Genomic DNA, 16029 nt, shown 5'->3' with positions numbered 1-16029 from the left:
CATTGTTTGCACGAAGCTTTGTGACTGAGGCTCAAAGAAGCATCAGTAATAACCTCATTAACTCGCAGTAGTATTTAGGAAAACAGCAACATTTTACTCACCAAAAATTCTAATTATTTGTACACAAAATCCATCCTCCTTTCTTTCCTCAAAAAGAGTTCAACTCCTCTGCTGGACAGATTATCTGTGCAGGTACCAGGTACCGGTCGTAGTTAGTGCAGTGAAAGTGACGGACAAATCCTTTTCCTGGTTGTGACCGTCTTGCTAGCTTCAGAATTGTCCGACCTTTCTTAACGATGTCCAGCTTTTCTGGAAAAGTCCGTTTTGAAAATGACTGACAATAAATCTGCATCCAAATCCATTTCTTCTCCTCCTTCAGCCGTTGTGTTTGGACTAAACAGCTGTTAAACCAGCACAACTTCATTTCTGTTCATGCAGCTCACTACAGATGCAGTTTGCTAGCTTTGGCTAATCCACTCTCTGACTATCCAATCACAGGGTGTGAATATGCTGATGTCACTGTACGCTTGCCAGAGGGCTCTGGTGTCGCCAACTCAAAATCTGATTGGTTGAAGCAACAGCGTCATTCAGACTTATGCTTTGCTACAGAGGGCCTGCAGAACTGACTGTGAAGGCCTCCACCCTGCCTGGCAACAGATGATGGCTGAAATGTGATTGGTTAAATGCTTTAATATGAAAATCCATGTGTGGAAGCAGCACAACCAGAGGAACAGCTATGAACGGAAGCAGACAGAGCATTTGGAATTATTGAAGAAGTATTCATGGACAAAATAGAATTAACATCAGTCTGTGATTCAGATATATTTTTAGGCCAGTAGAGAAGGCCTTGCAGGCCCTGACGGCCCACCACTGCCATAAAATCCTGTCGTGGGCTGGATTGGACCCTTTGGTTTTGGCCCACGGGCCGCATGTTTGACACCTGTGTTCTACACTGTGTAAAAGCACCAATGCTTCTTCTGCCCATTTTCTTGAATATGAGGTTTATATGAGTGTTCCAGGTCAACATACTATCATGTCATAGTTTTTGCTCCAGACAAATTCGGGACAGGGGAGTCTTTTAGAGCATGTCGTGATCCTAACACCATACATTTACTCTTCTCAGTACTGAGCACTATTTACATGTTTTCAGAAACTCCATTTAAACACGTACAGCTTTGGAAGTAATTATCAGACCAGGAGTGATTTTCTGTAGAAATTCAATACAGCAGCCCTTCAACATGACCTTTGGATTTTCTACCCTTTCAGTGTTAAATACTTCTCAATCATTTCTCACCATCAGATACTCTTAATATATATTTTACTTCCTTCATGAGAAAATTGGATTCCTGTTGCCATTAATTCAACCTGTCAAAATCCACGCTGGTCATACAACCATATAAGAGAGGAAGTGTAAGACCAAAATGCATGGATTATATTTCATTTGAGAGTGATCTTCTAGTTTCTGTGTTTATGATGTGGCTCAAACACAACACAGAAACATAAGCCTAATAAAATGGATCACTAGTTGGTGGTAAGAGGCTAACTGGAGCATTCTCTTTGTGAAATTTGTGGATTTTCGCTCTTTCAGTGGTTAAATTATTTCTGCAGTTGCATGAGGCACTAGAAATAAATCATTGACAATAGTTTGTGTAGAATTTAAGTCCTCCTTCACCCTTACAGACCCAAACATCCACTGTGAACCAAAACATCTACTGATCTAAACTGTTTAATACAGGGCTGTCAAACTCATGTTAGTTCAGGGGCCACATACTGTACAGCCCAATATGACCTGAAATGGGCCGGATCATTAAAATAATAACAGAATATAATATATAAATAGGATCAATTCCAAAATCTGCACGTCTAAGTTCTGTCTTTTAGAGTGAAAAAAGTAAAATTCTAATGTCAAAGTGTTTACGTCTACAAACTATCCTTTAAAAAATGTGAAAAACATGAACAACTATGAAAAAAATGAAATTTAATATAAGAAAAAAAGTGCAGTTTAACAATTTATGCCATTATTTGGCCTCAGCTTCTCATTTTTACATGTTCATTATAACTTACAGATCCCAGTGGATCTACAAATACACAAAACATTTAATAACAGGCAGAATATTAGTGAAATTCCACTTAATTCCCTGGAGACATTTCAGGTTGTCCACATTTTTTATAAAAGGCTGGTCTGTCAATGTAAAAATCTGTAATGTGTAAAATGTGTAATTTTACTTTTTCTTTTCTTTTTTTTTTTTTTTTTTACACTAAAACAAAGACAAACATTTGTGGTTTTCATTATTTATAGTTTATTATGATAGTGTTTTACTGGTCTGACCCACTTTGGATCGAATTGACCAAAATTATTTTAACATCCTTGATTGTGAATATCTTCTGTGTAATTTTTGTATTTCACTCATTCATCCTGCAGACCAGATTGGACCCTTTTGTGGGCCGGTTTTGGCCCCCGGGCCACATGTTTGACACCCCTGGTTTAATACCTGTTGATCCACCAATCCTATCGATCCATGTCAGTAATTGGTGTCAAATACAGTTCTTCATTTTTTCATAGTCTTCAGATATGACCCATTTGGACATTCAGAGGCTCTGTAGTTACCATGGAAACACAGTCATCTTCTCCAACACTGATTCCCCAGAAAACCCCATGGAGTTGGATCAATGCCAGTGGATGGACACACTGGGTTTCTGTTCAGTTAATGACAGACTGGACTGAAAAAGACACTGTTTCATTTGATCTGATAATTTACTCTAAGCTTTTATGAACCTCTACATCAGAGTTCCAACAAGTTTCTGCAACTTAAAGACTTTTTAATTTTTTTGTAACCTCCTAAGACCCATGCATGTGAAAATAGTGTTGCCTCATGATGTTCCCAGTATAGGCAATTATTTAATTTTAAAAAGCCATAATTTGCACTTCCCTGGTTCAGACTATTTAGGACAGAATTGAATGCCCATTTCACAGTCATACTTGTGACTCCTAGACCTTAGAAAAGTTTATTTTTTTACTCCATTGACGTGGATCTTCCTGTCAAAATTTTAACTTTGATCAATACTGTCTAGGTTCTAAGTAAACTTGGTATTAATTTAATCTAAGTCCTACAAAATACTAGGGCTGAATGATATGGACAAAATTTCATATCTCAATATTCATGCCAGATATCCTGATATCGATCTGATGTGACATGACTACGGGTTCGGTGAAAACCAAGCATTTTTCAGAAAAATACAAACATCATAATACAAAAGAATGTGGAAAGTGCGGTTTTATTTATAAGAACTCACTGCCAGTCATCAACATAAGGTTTGTGGTTGGCTGGCCTTAGCGGTGCATTCAAGGGCAATCGTAAAAATGAAATTTCTTGTGACTTCCAGAGCTGTACATGCAGAGTGAGCGCAGGGGAAATCTATATCGTTTATATCGTTGCTTTTTCGATATTAATATCTTGAATGTTCATATCTAGATATAGATACGGTAACGATATGTCTTTCAGCCCTACAAAATACTATGAACTCACTCGTGGAGTCAAGGAAGAGTTGAGGCAGCCAGTCTTCAGAGCCAAACAGGTGTTTATTTATAGAAGTTTATTTGTAGAAGTCTGAGAGAAACCCCGGGGCTAGCTCTGAGGAATGTCCTCCGGTCTTCAGCTTTTATACCATTTGGGCTTGGTGGTATCTCCGCCCCAAGCCCTTCCCCTTACTTTGTAACTTTTAGGTGTCTTCTACTGTTAAGTTCCGTTAAGATCAGTTTTTATCAGTCTCCAGGTGTTCGTTCCCCGTCTAAAAAAGAATTCCAGCTGGGCGGCTCCACCTAGATCCTGCTTCCAGCCTCTAGACCAGGGCTGTCAAACTCATTTTAGTTCAGTTCCACATTCAGCTAAATTTGATCTGCAGTGGACTGGAACAGTAAAATAATAACAGAATAATATATAAATAATGTCAACATCAAACTTTTGTCTATGTTTTAGAGTGGAAAAAAAAAGTAAATTTACATGATGAAAAGGTTTATATCTACAAACTATCCTTTCAAAAGATGTGAATAACATGAACAAACTGAAAAAAATAAGTGTAATTTTAACACTATTCTGCCTCAGTTTATCATTTACACATATACATCAAGGTTATTATTGTTAACGAAAACTAACAAAATGACGAAAACTAGAATTGAAAAAACATTTTCGTTAACTGAAATAAATAAAAACTAGAATTAAAAGAAAAAATGATAACTAACTGAAACTGTATTGTGTGTTTGCAAAACTAACTAAAACGGATAAAAACTCTGGATAAAATTCCCTCGTTTTCGTCTTTGTCAATATCGGATTGATATGGAATCGACTTTTTTCGCTCAAGTACTTTTATCTGCTGGCACCATACGACACGTGACAGTCGTTCAGTCGTCTTCTGGTCCCCACTCTACCTGGAAACATGGAGACTAAAGTTGGGAGAAAGCAGCAGAGTCCTGTCTGGGATTTATTTGAATACGACGGCAAAAAAGATAAAAGATATAAAAAAAACTAATTCTAAAACTAAGCATTTAGTGCATTTACTGCAGATCAAATTGGGCTGAATATGGAACTGAACCAGAATGAGTTTGACAGCCCTGCTCTAGATCCTCTGAGCCACTTCATTCCTTTCTTTCCTTTCTTGGTAAATGCCACCGCTATTTTCAGTTGAATAACTGTTATGATCTGACGCACCTTTATTTTTCCCCTTTTGTCTTTTGTGTTTTTTTTGTCACAGTTCTTACTTAACACTTTTGGGTGACTATTGCTCTCTCTGTTATTTTTTGCCTTGATAACATTTTTGTAAAATACTACATATTTAGTGTGTTTTCTTAATAGGTGGCCAATTGGTTTTCCCACCAGCACAAAGCCTATAAATTAGACCGGCGCTGGGCTCTTGCTCTCTCTCTCTCCTCCTTCAGCGATGCCGGCGTCCAGAGCGCGCACGTTGAGGCGCTCATCCACTCCATGCAAGTTTCTGCACACCAGCGGGGCTTTGTTAGCCTTTTGTTAGCTTTCCTCTTTTCGCTTTTCTTTCGTTACAACTTCTTTTGTGGTTTGACTTTTTGATAGGGTAGCAGTGCACTACCCAGATAGCAAATATTTCTGCAGTATTATGGCATACATTTGGCATTTTTGTCTTTCTTTTGGAGTTCTGAAAACCTTTAGTCTTAACTGTGGTCTGACTAAGGTTCTCCATAACAGATTTGGAGGTACCAGCAGTACATGTCTGAGTTCTGGCATATGTGTGGTGAACCAAAGACTGGGCAAACAGCAGGATCAAGTATAGGGATGGTATCACATGTTTATGGCAAGACAGAAGACTGACTAAAGAGCGGCAACATCTGATTCCATATATGGATGTGTTTTGGTTGTGTTTTGGCAGATTTCTGTAAAGCCAAAACACTGCACAAGGAGCAGGAATTTCTACCCAGAAGAAAACCCACTTCATTTTAAAACCATGATCAACACACATTTGGGTGAATTTTGGCCTCTCTTTGGGTCAGTTTTGGCTCCTTTTTGGCTGGATTATGGGGATTTGCGGCTTTTCTGGGACAATTATGGCTAAATTTTGGAAGTCCGCAATTAATTTTGGGTGAATTTTGGCTTCCTTCTGGTTTGATTTCGGCTTGCCTATTTTGGGCCATTTAGGGCCCATACATCCGCCCAGAACTTTGCCAAAATGGCATGCCAGTTTTGGACCAGATTTAAGCCATAATGATTTTGCTGTCTGGGTGGCAGTTTCTATGGCCCTGTATAGGGTTGGCCTGTCCAGCGCATTGTCCTTAAGTTTAGTTTGCTGGTCCACTCTGGTCTGTTCTTTTGTTACTCTGGGCACAGGGTTTAGAAGGGGTTTGGATTCTGCTCAATTAAAAGCAGCTTGTTTTCAACAAAAGAAGTGAATCAAGGAAGAATGAAACAAAAATAAATCACATATAATAAAATATGTTCTTTTGAATTATACTCTTTGACTCCGCTGTCCTTAGTAAATATGTTTCACCTTCTGGGTTGTAATTATAACCTCTCAGCTGACATGTCTGTTTCTGCACATCAAATGTGACACCATGGCAACATGGTCCTGTTGTTTATCTGTTGCTAGGTAACCCACTTCAATGATGATTGTATGATTCTGGGCAAGGAAGGCTATTGTATTCTAAAATGATGAATATCTCCTAAAATATTGGTCCTAACGTGTCCTGGGTCTTCCCCGAGGTCTCCTCCCAGTGGGACATGCCCGGAACACCTCCCCAGGGAGGCGTCCAGGAGGCATCCGAAACAGATGCCCGATCCACCTCAGCTGGCCCCTCTCGACGCGGAGGAGCAGCGGCTCTGCTCCGAGCTCCTCCCTGGTGACTGAGCTCCTCCCCCTATCCCTAAGGGTGCGCCCAGACACCCTGCGGAGGAAACTCATTTCGACCGCTTGTATCCGGGATCTTGTCCTTTCGGTCCTGACCCAAAGCTCATGACCACAGGTGAGGGTAGGAACGTAGATTGACCGGTAAATCGAGAGCTTCGCCTCTCGGCTTAGCTCCTTCTGAACCACAACTGACCGGTACAGCGACTGCATCACTGCAGACGCTGCACCGATCCGTCTGTCAATCTCACGCTCCATCCTTCCCTCAATCGTGAACAAGACCCCAAGATACTTAAACTCCTCCACTTGGGGCAAAGACTCCCCACCGACCCGGAGAGGGCAGACCACCTTTTTCCGGTCGAGAACCATGGCCTTGGATTTGGAGGTGCTGATCCTCATCCCGCTCGCTTCACACTCGGCTCCAAACCGCCCCAGTGCACGCTGAAGGTCCAGGTTCCATGAGGCCAACAGGACAACGTCATCTGCAAAAAGCAGAGATGAAATCCTGTGGTCCCCAAACCGGACCCCCTCCGGCCCCTGGCTGCGCCTAGAAATTCTGTCCATAAAAATCATGAACAGAACCGGTGACAAAGGGCAGCCCTGCCAGAGACCAACGTGCACCTGGAACAGGTCTGACTTACTGCCGGCAATGCGAACCAGGCTCCTGCTTCGGTCATACAAGGACCGGGCTGCCCTTAGCAAAGGGCCCCGGACCCCATACTCCCGAAGCACCCCCCACAGGATACCACGAGGGACACGGTCGAACGCCTTCTCCAGATCCACAAAACACATGTGGACTGGTTGGGCGAACTCCCATGAACCCTCGAGCACCCGATGGAGAGTATAGAGCTGGTCCAGCGTTCCGTGACCGGGACGAAAACCGCATTGTTCCTCCTGGATCCGAGGTTCGACTATCGGTCGGATCCTCCTCTCCAGTACCTTGGAATAGACTTTCCCCGGGAGGCTGAGGAGTGTGACCCCCTGTAGTTGGAGCACATCCTCCGGTCCCCTTTCTTAAAAAGGGGAACCACCACCCCGGTCTGCCAATCCAGAGGTACTGTCCCCGACTGCCACGCGATGTTACAGAGACGTGTCAACCAAGACAGTCCCTGCACATGCAGAGACTTAAGGTACTCAGGGCGAATCTCATCCACCCCCAGTGCCCTGCCACCGAGGAGCTTGCCAACCACCTCGGTGACTTCAGCTTGGGTGATGAACGAGTCCACCTCTGAGACCTCAACCTCTGCTTCCTCCATCTCCGGGAGGAGACCTCGGGGAAGACCCAGGACACGTTGGAGAGACTATGTCTCTCGGCTGGCCTGGGAACGCCTCGGGGTCCCCCCGGAAGAGCTGGAGGAGGTGTCTGGGGAGAGGGAAGTCTGGGCATCCCTGGTTAGACTGTTACCCCCGCGACCCGGCCCCGGATAAGTGGTGGATAATGGATGGATGGATATTGGTCCTATCAACTTGCCTTTGTCATTAGTCTGTTCCATGACCAAAAATACATAAGTGTGACAAACTGCAGCAGTCAGCTGTGGATGGATTTAGTGTGATGCCTGAGACACACACACACACACACCTACGCACACACACACACACACAGAGTCCACTTCCCTTTTATAATTTAAGAATTTTCAGGTTGGATCAGGTGGAACTGAGTAGACTAACATTAACATTACTTTCTTTGCAGCTTTACAGACACATTTAAACACATTTGAACACATTTATGGTAACATCACTTCAGACGAACCAAATCAAATGTAATACCTTTTAAATACACTGAACAAAAATATAAACGCACCACTTTTGTTTTTGCTCCCATTTTTCATGAGCTGAACTGAAAGATCTAAAACTTTTTCTGTGTACACACAAGGTTTATTTCTCTCAAATATTGTTCACAAATCTGTTTAAATTTGTGTTAGTGAACACTTGTTCTTTGCTGAGATAATCCATCCACCTCACAGGTGTGGCAGATCAAGATGCTGATTAGACAGCAGGACTTTTGCACAGGTGTGCCTTAGGCTGGCCACAATAAAAGGCCACTCCAAAATGTGCAGTTTTATCACACAGCACAATACCACAGATGTCACAAGTTTTGAGGGAATATGCACTAGTCATGCTGACTTCAGGAATCTCCAGCAGAGCTTTTGCCTGTGAATTGAATGTTCATTTCTCTACCATAAGCCATCTCCAAAGCTGTTTCAGAGAATTCATGAAGAAGACTGTGTGAGGAAAATGGTGGTCACACCAAATACTGACTGGTTTTCTGACCCCCCTGGACCACCCAATACAGTAAAAGTGCACATTTTAGAGTGGCCTTTTATTGTGGCCAGCCTAAGGCACACCTGTGCAATAATCCTGCTGTCTAATCAGCATCTGGATCTGCCACACCTGTGAGGTGGATGGATTATCTCAGCAAAGGACTAAGGAGAAGTGCTCACTAACACAGATTTAGACAAATTTATGAACAATATTTGAGAGAAATAGGCCTTTTGTGTACATAGAAAAAGTTTTAGATCTTTGAGGTCAGCTCATGAAAAATGGGAGCAAAAACAAAAGTGGTGCGTTTATATTTTTGTTCAGTGTACTTTTTAAGGTATTAAATGCAGATTTGTAAATTTAAGACTTTTAAGACTTTTTAAGACGCCGCAGGACCCCTGTACATGATCAGTGAATTAAATACAGGAAAATACCTTATATTTACTGGAAAATGCAAAATAGTTAGTGTGGTTTTTATTTTGAGCACATACAATCAGATAACATGGAACTGTACAACATGGTCAAACAAAATTTTTCAACACTCAAAAAGGAGTGGGAAGAAGTGTAACTTAAAGACTCCCACCCCCTTTTTACAAATTAATAATTAAATTAATTCTGCTTCCTTTGCTTTGTTAACACACTTTTTTCTGTATATTTTTCCAATAACACAAAACATCCATACAAACCATTCACATACACTTTTTTTTAGTCCCCTCACGCACAATCAGATTTACATAATCAACCGTTTTTTATGTAAACTATAATATTTATATGCACTTTAAATATTTACTACAAATACAATCATTAATAAATAACTACAGAGAATGATAAAAAAAACAATGGAATTTGTGACTAAAATCGTTGAGGCTTTTTAAGGGTTACTGATCCTCCTTCTGTGGAACATCTGTAGCCTCCCTTTCCTCATTCCTTATCCACCATCGGCTCAAAAATAATTGGAATTTAGAAAAGAATGTGCAAGTGTGTGAAATCCTAGTGGAAATATTGCATATAAACACTTGTTTATATGTTCAGTTAATGAGATCTTTGCTGAAAAAGTCTCTTTTTCTCCAGTTTGCTCTGTTTTTTATATAATAACCCTCAACTTTACTCTGAGCTTTTATGAACATCTGCAGTGAATCAGTGGATCAGTGAATTAACCCTATCATGCATGAATTATGAGAATCTTAGACAATATTTTTTTCTTGAGTGTTTTTGTTCCTCTTTAGGCATGAAAAAAACAATGCAAGTGATTTTTTTTTTTTTTTTTTTTTTTTTAATGAACCTATTTTCCGTGGAGTTACAAAAATGTCCTTCACTGGACACCATGCATTTAAGTTTTGAAGCAAAGAAACATTTATTTTTTTCTTAAAAATCATCATTATAAAGTGATAAACTGTGTAAAAACTATGAAATAAAAACATTTTTAATGCCGCTAATTGCTAAATTGCTACTGTTTTCTCACATTTTATCATACTCTAGCGTTAGTTATTATTCATTTCATGGAGATAAAATCCTCCTGAGACCCAGGAAATTGACAGTTTTAGCTTTTTTACATTAAAAAAATTGTCTTGATTGGAAACTGCATAATGCAACAGTTTTTTCAGAGACATTTTTAAAATTATTTTAATTTATTTATTGATTTTTTAATGGAATGTCCTTTGTAATGCACAGCATTTTAAAAGTAAAACTGTCAAACTTTTGTCCCCTACAGAGGACACAATGCATTGCTGGGTCTTAAGGATATGCAAAAAAAAAATAAAAATAAAAATTGTTTGTTAATTACGGTCTAATAACAATTAGCAATTGATTTACACTCAAACATGTTAGTGCAGATCAGGTTTATCAAGAACAGCAAAGTTACAGTAATTGTATGAATTGCAGTGTTTGTGATGATGCATAAGAGTCCACTGTGTTGGCTGATATGGAACTGAAACAACAAAACCCATGAATATACAAGAGAACAGACATAGAAGAACTGTCCACTGGAGTGACCACTGGAGTGACCACTGTGCATGAAAGGGTTAAACTCAGGAAAACTAAAGAAGATAATAGGACAAAAAATGGTGATAAACCATTCAAGAAAAGTTAAATATAAAGAAAAAAATCATTTGGAAGCTGACTGGGTCTTTATTGGTGAAAAGACCGTAAACCAAAAAAAAATGCGTGTATGATGAAGAGAAAATATCATATCATGTGACAGTGTGAGCGAGTATCTGGACTTCACACTACAGTAGATCCTCAAGTGCAGAATGAATCTCATTTCCTCCTGGCCAAAAGGCTCGGGGTGGGTTGATGCACAGAACTAACGGCCCGTGGAAAATTGACCATGAAAGTCGCTCAATTCAGATCAAAGTCAATCCGGCCCCCCTCGCCCGTTCAATAGCTCCAGTGCATCAGAGGTTGCATTAGGCTTTAGAAGGCCCTCCAACATCTCCCAGATCCATCCAGGGACCACAAAGAGATCCAGACCCATGTGTTTTCTGTGGAAAAGTAGGAGGTGATGTATGCATTCAGGTGTACATCCACATGCAGTAGTTTTATTCAGCCTGTGAATGTTAGCGCTTAGCTGAAGTGAACCGTTATTTGCCGTGCAACAGTCGCAGATTCAGCGTGTCTTGTGTCTTGGGTCAAACTGTAACATATGGTCTATGATGCTTATCTTATTTGTTTATTTTTTTTGTTTTGTTTTGGGGTTTTTTGTTGTTATTTGTCAGGTTTTTTTTTTGGTTTGTTTGGTTTTTTTTCTTCTTTTTTGGTGGATTTAATAGGTTTGTTGCATAATTTGTTTTATATATACATACACACACACACACACACACACACACATATATATATATATATATATATATATATATATATATATATATATATATGTATATATATATATATATATATATATATATATATATATATAGTGTCTGTGTGGTTCCTTATGTATAACTACATGTTTATGTAAATGTATAATTTGAAAATATAAAAAAGTAGGAGGTGATGTATGCATTCAGGTGTACATCCACATGCATTAGTTTTATTCAGCCTGCCAACGTTAGCGCTTAGCTGAAGTGAATCGTTATTTGCTATGCAACAGTCGCAGATTCAGCGTGTCTTGTGTCTTGAAACAGTGTTGGGTCAAACAGTAACATATGGTCTATGCTGCTTTATCAAATAGAAAAGGATTCAGGGGGGATTTACAGGCAGCAGTGCAAACGTCCTTCAGTCCTTCATGGGTGGTTTGTTTGTTGTCGAAAGAAAATGTCAGTATTTGTCTTGATCTTTTTTCCCGCTGCCTGGGCTCCTGACCAGCTCTGCCGTTGGATACACGCTGTTGTTTGGAGCTGTCATTCAACGCCAACAATACCATCCTTTTGCTCATTGCATCCTATTCCATTCTCAAGTGTTTTTCTCGGAGCCGCTGAACTGAGCAAAAAGCAGCGATTTGCAGTGAACTGAGTGATGTTTGAGCGGAACAGGCTTTTCAGCAGAACATGAGAAACATCCCACACCCTGGTTTTATCCTGTTCTTTAGTGGTTTTGTCGGAGTTGGGCTGGACAGTCGTCATTCTCCTTATTTGTCTCCTTATTATTCTGCCAAAATACAGCAAACATCACATGTTTTATGAACGCCAAACAAGTCACCGTTGAATCGTGCTTTCCAAGATCAAAATAAAAGTACCCATCAAACTAATCTAATGAAATAAATACTTTATCTATGAAAGTTTTTTTTTTTTTTTTTTGGGGGGGGGGGGGGGGGGGCACAAAGCTGTCCATTACTTATGGAGAACTCCCACAACTCTGGTCTTATAAACATCCCACCCCCCCGTGCTTCCTGTCCCTCACACTTTCACTCTGTAGGTCCCTGTTTATTAATGACTTATCAAACCATTTTTATGTCACTACTTATAAAATACAGACAAACATCTTTTCCCAAAAGTCTCTCCAGCATAAAAACTGCCACATCCAGAACCTGTGGTTCCCCACAGGTCACATACTAGTATTTTCATAATGCAGTTTGACACCCTTGACTGTTAATATTTTCAGTGTAATTTTTCCATTTTCTAAATTCATCCCACGGGCCGGATTGGAACCTTTGGTGGGCCGGTTTTGGTCCCTGGGCCGCATGTATGACACCCCTGACCTAAACATATTGGTGCCCTCAGCATACAGTACATATATATATATATATATATATATATATATATATATATATATATATATATATATATATATATATATATATATATATATGGCAGTTGAAGTTGAAGGTTGCTGTGGAGATGAGAGGACATTCACTGGTGTAGCTGAGCACATCATGTTAATTTGATGTGATTTAGTATGAGTTTAGTTTTCTTCAGTTAAGCTGTGTTAACTGTATTTTTTATTTATTTATTTATTTATTTTAAACTTGGCGACATCTTTTGGTAAATAAACACCTTTTGTATTGGGACACTGTTTCTGAGTCTGTCTCCCATCCAAACTCCGTTCGCTCAGACCAGGCGTTCCACACAAAGGATCAAATCTGTTTATTTAGTCGCGTGTTCCAGTGTTTTTGTCTGTTCGAATAAACCCTGTGTTCTGTCCTGTTTTTTTAATGTTTCATCCTGACGCCACATGATTTATTACCTTCACTGAGGAGGTTATGCTTTTGTGACTGTTTTTTTTTTTTTGTTTGTCTGTCAGTAGGATTAACTGCGGCACCAATTTGCATGAAACGTGGTTGAAGGGTAGGGCATGGGCCAAGGACGAAGCCATTAAGTTTTGGAGCAGTCTGGGTTTTTTCCTCCCCCCTTTTTCCATTTTTTTCCGAACATTATGAGACAAGTTGTTTGATTGGAGGACCTCTGTTCACTCAGACTGCCCTGGTATCTTTAGTAACTTAAGTGTATTTAGTATATTTCAGATGTTAGCTGTAACAGAACTTGTAGATTGTCTGTAACTGAAACACACTGGAGTTCCTTTTCATTTCCATACACTGTAAAAAGAAAAAACATAAAAAGAAAAAAAAAAACAAAGATAGTATTTTGGCAGCATGGGTGCCGAAAAAATACTGTTAAATAACAGAAAATAACCATCTCATAAAAATATGGTAATTTTCCATAATTAAAATACAATTTTTTGCCCTAAGTTTACATGAGGTTTTGCATATTTTTTTGACATTTTAATGTTTAATAAAGAATATTTACATGTATTAAAACAACCAAATTACCTATAAATATATATATATATAAATAATTTTCAGTGAGACTCAGTTGTCCAATCCACTGATAAAAACTGTATTTGGACAGTTTATCAGTGCTTATACATGTTATACATTCACAGAAATACATTTATTCAACATTTTTGTTGTGAAACCTCCTGTAATTACACAAGATATTTGTCAATTAACAAACAAGTCTGGTTCAACTGACAGAACTAATACTTCTGTTACTGTTAACTGTCAGTAATTTTATCTTTTTTTTTTTTTTTTTACCTCCGCCAAGGAGGTTATGTTTTTGCCAGGGTTTGTTTGTTTGTCTGTCTGTTTGTTTGTCTGTCCGTTAGTGTGCAACATAACTCAAAAAGTTATGGACAGATTTTGATGAAATTTTCAGGGTTTGTTGGAAATGGGATAAGGAAGAAATGATTAAATTTTGGTGGTGATCGGGGGTGGGGGGGCCCACGGGGGGGCCCATTTCCAACAAACCCTGAAAATTTCAGCAAAATCTGTCCATAACTTTTTGAGTTATGTTGCACACTAACGGACAGACAAACAAACAGACAGACAGACAGACAGACAGACAGACAGACAGACAGACAAACAAACAAACAGACAGACAGACAGACAGACAAACAAACCCTGGCAAAAACATAACCTCCTTGGCGGAGGTAAAAATAAATATTTTTGAAATTATGATACATTTGCAAATGTAGTTTAACTGTACTTTTCTTTAAAAAAAAATTATTAAAAAAAAATGAAAAGGTCATGGTTATTCACAGTTACAGTTTTTTCGTGTTATTTTACATTTGACATGTAAAATCACAGTCTATTTTAGTCATTTCATTGATATTTTCCTGTATCTTAAAAATACAGGAAAAATCTGTAAAATAAACAGAGAAAATTCTGTTAAATTACAGGTTTTTTTTTACAGTGTACCCCCTCCCTCTGTAACCTCTGCACAGACTGTTTGCAGAAGTGGGTTTTTCACATTCGCATCCAATGTCAACAGCTATGTTTCCATAAATGTCAAGAGCACTTAAAGTGGATTTCATGAAGAAAAAAAAGAATATGCTAATTTTCTGCATTTCCATAAACAGTTTTGAAGCGAATAAATGAGGTTGGGTAGTGCCATCATCAGATTAGACAGCTGTAATAAACACAGTGGAAGCAGTGGAGCGTTATCTGCCATGTACCAGTGATTGTAGTAGTAACTAATAAATACTGACAGTTGGAATGAGCACAGAGGAACGCCCTTACTGCTTTTACTTTCACAAATGATGTTGTTAAACAGTATGAGTGAGTCGGAACAGATGGGCTGGACCGGAGCTGGAGGCAGGGTCGCACCAAGAGGCACCTCACAAAATGTTCGCTGTGGCAGTCAAATATTATTTTCATTCGGATGGTTGAATTCTTGGGTTTAATCACATGTCAGTATTGGTCAGGATTCTTTTGTGTCACTAGATTTTCTTTGTTTCACTGGTCGGTCGTAAAGTTTTTAGATAGGTCCCATCTTGGTCCCATATTAAAGTGACAGATAAATGATCACAGGACTTCACCTCAGGTGGACTTTTAAATACACATGCCCACAGACGATCGTAAACAAGAGATAAGAGGTACACACGGTCATTATGGCGTTTTGCATTGAGTTGAGGAATTACATCTGCTTGACTTTAGAGTCAGATGACACCAGTCCATTTTCTGTGATCCAGCCCACAAGGGGTCAGCCCAGAGTCTGAAGACCAGTTTACAAGGATTATAAACATGAAGTGTTTTGCAATGTTGGGGATCATTTTCCCACCTGGGCTGTGGATCCTCAGCTGAGTTATACTTTGTCTGTGATCGGATTAAGTCAACAATAAATTTATAAAAATGAGACCTAAAAGAATCCGGATTTATTCTTGGAGCTGCCAACAAAAGAACACGCTAACAGCCTGTTAGTCAGGGGGGTCAAACATACGGCCCCTGGGCCACAACCAGCCCACCAAAGGGTCCGATCCGGCCCTGGGATGGATCTGTGAAGTGCAAAGATTACAATGAAGACATTTTAGTTCAGGACACACACAGACCAGTCCAATGCCAAGTGGGTCAGACCCGTAAAGTACAGAATGTCATGAACAGAATAACCCATGAATACTGTTTGAATGTCAGAAAAAATAAAAATACATGAAAATGTTTACATTTACAAACTATCCTTTCACAAAACCTGTGAA

This window comes from Sphaeramia orbicularis, chromosome 7 (genome assembly GCF_902148855.1).
Source record: "Sphaeramia orbicularis chromosome 7, fSphaOr1.1, whole genome shotgun sequence".
Lineage (NCBI taxonomy): Eukaryota > Metazoa > Chordata > Actinopteri > Kurtiformes > Apogonidae > Sphaeramia > Sphaeramia orbicularis.
This window is presented reverse-complemented; position numbering follows the sequence as displayed.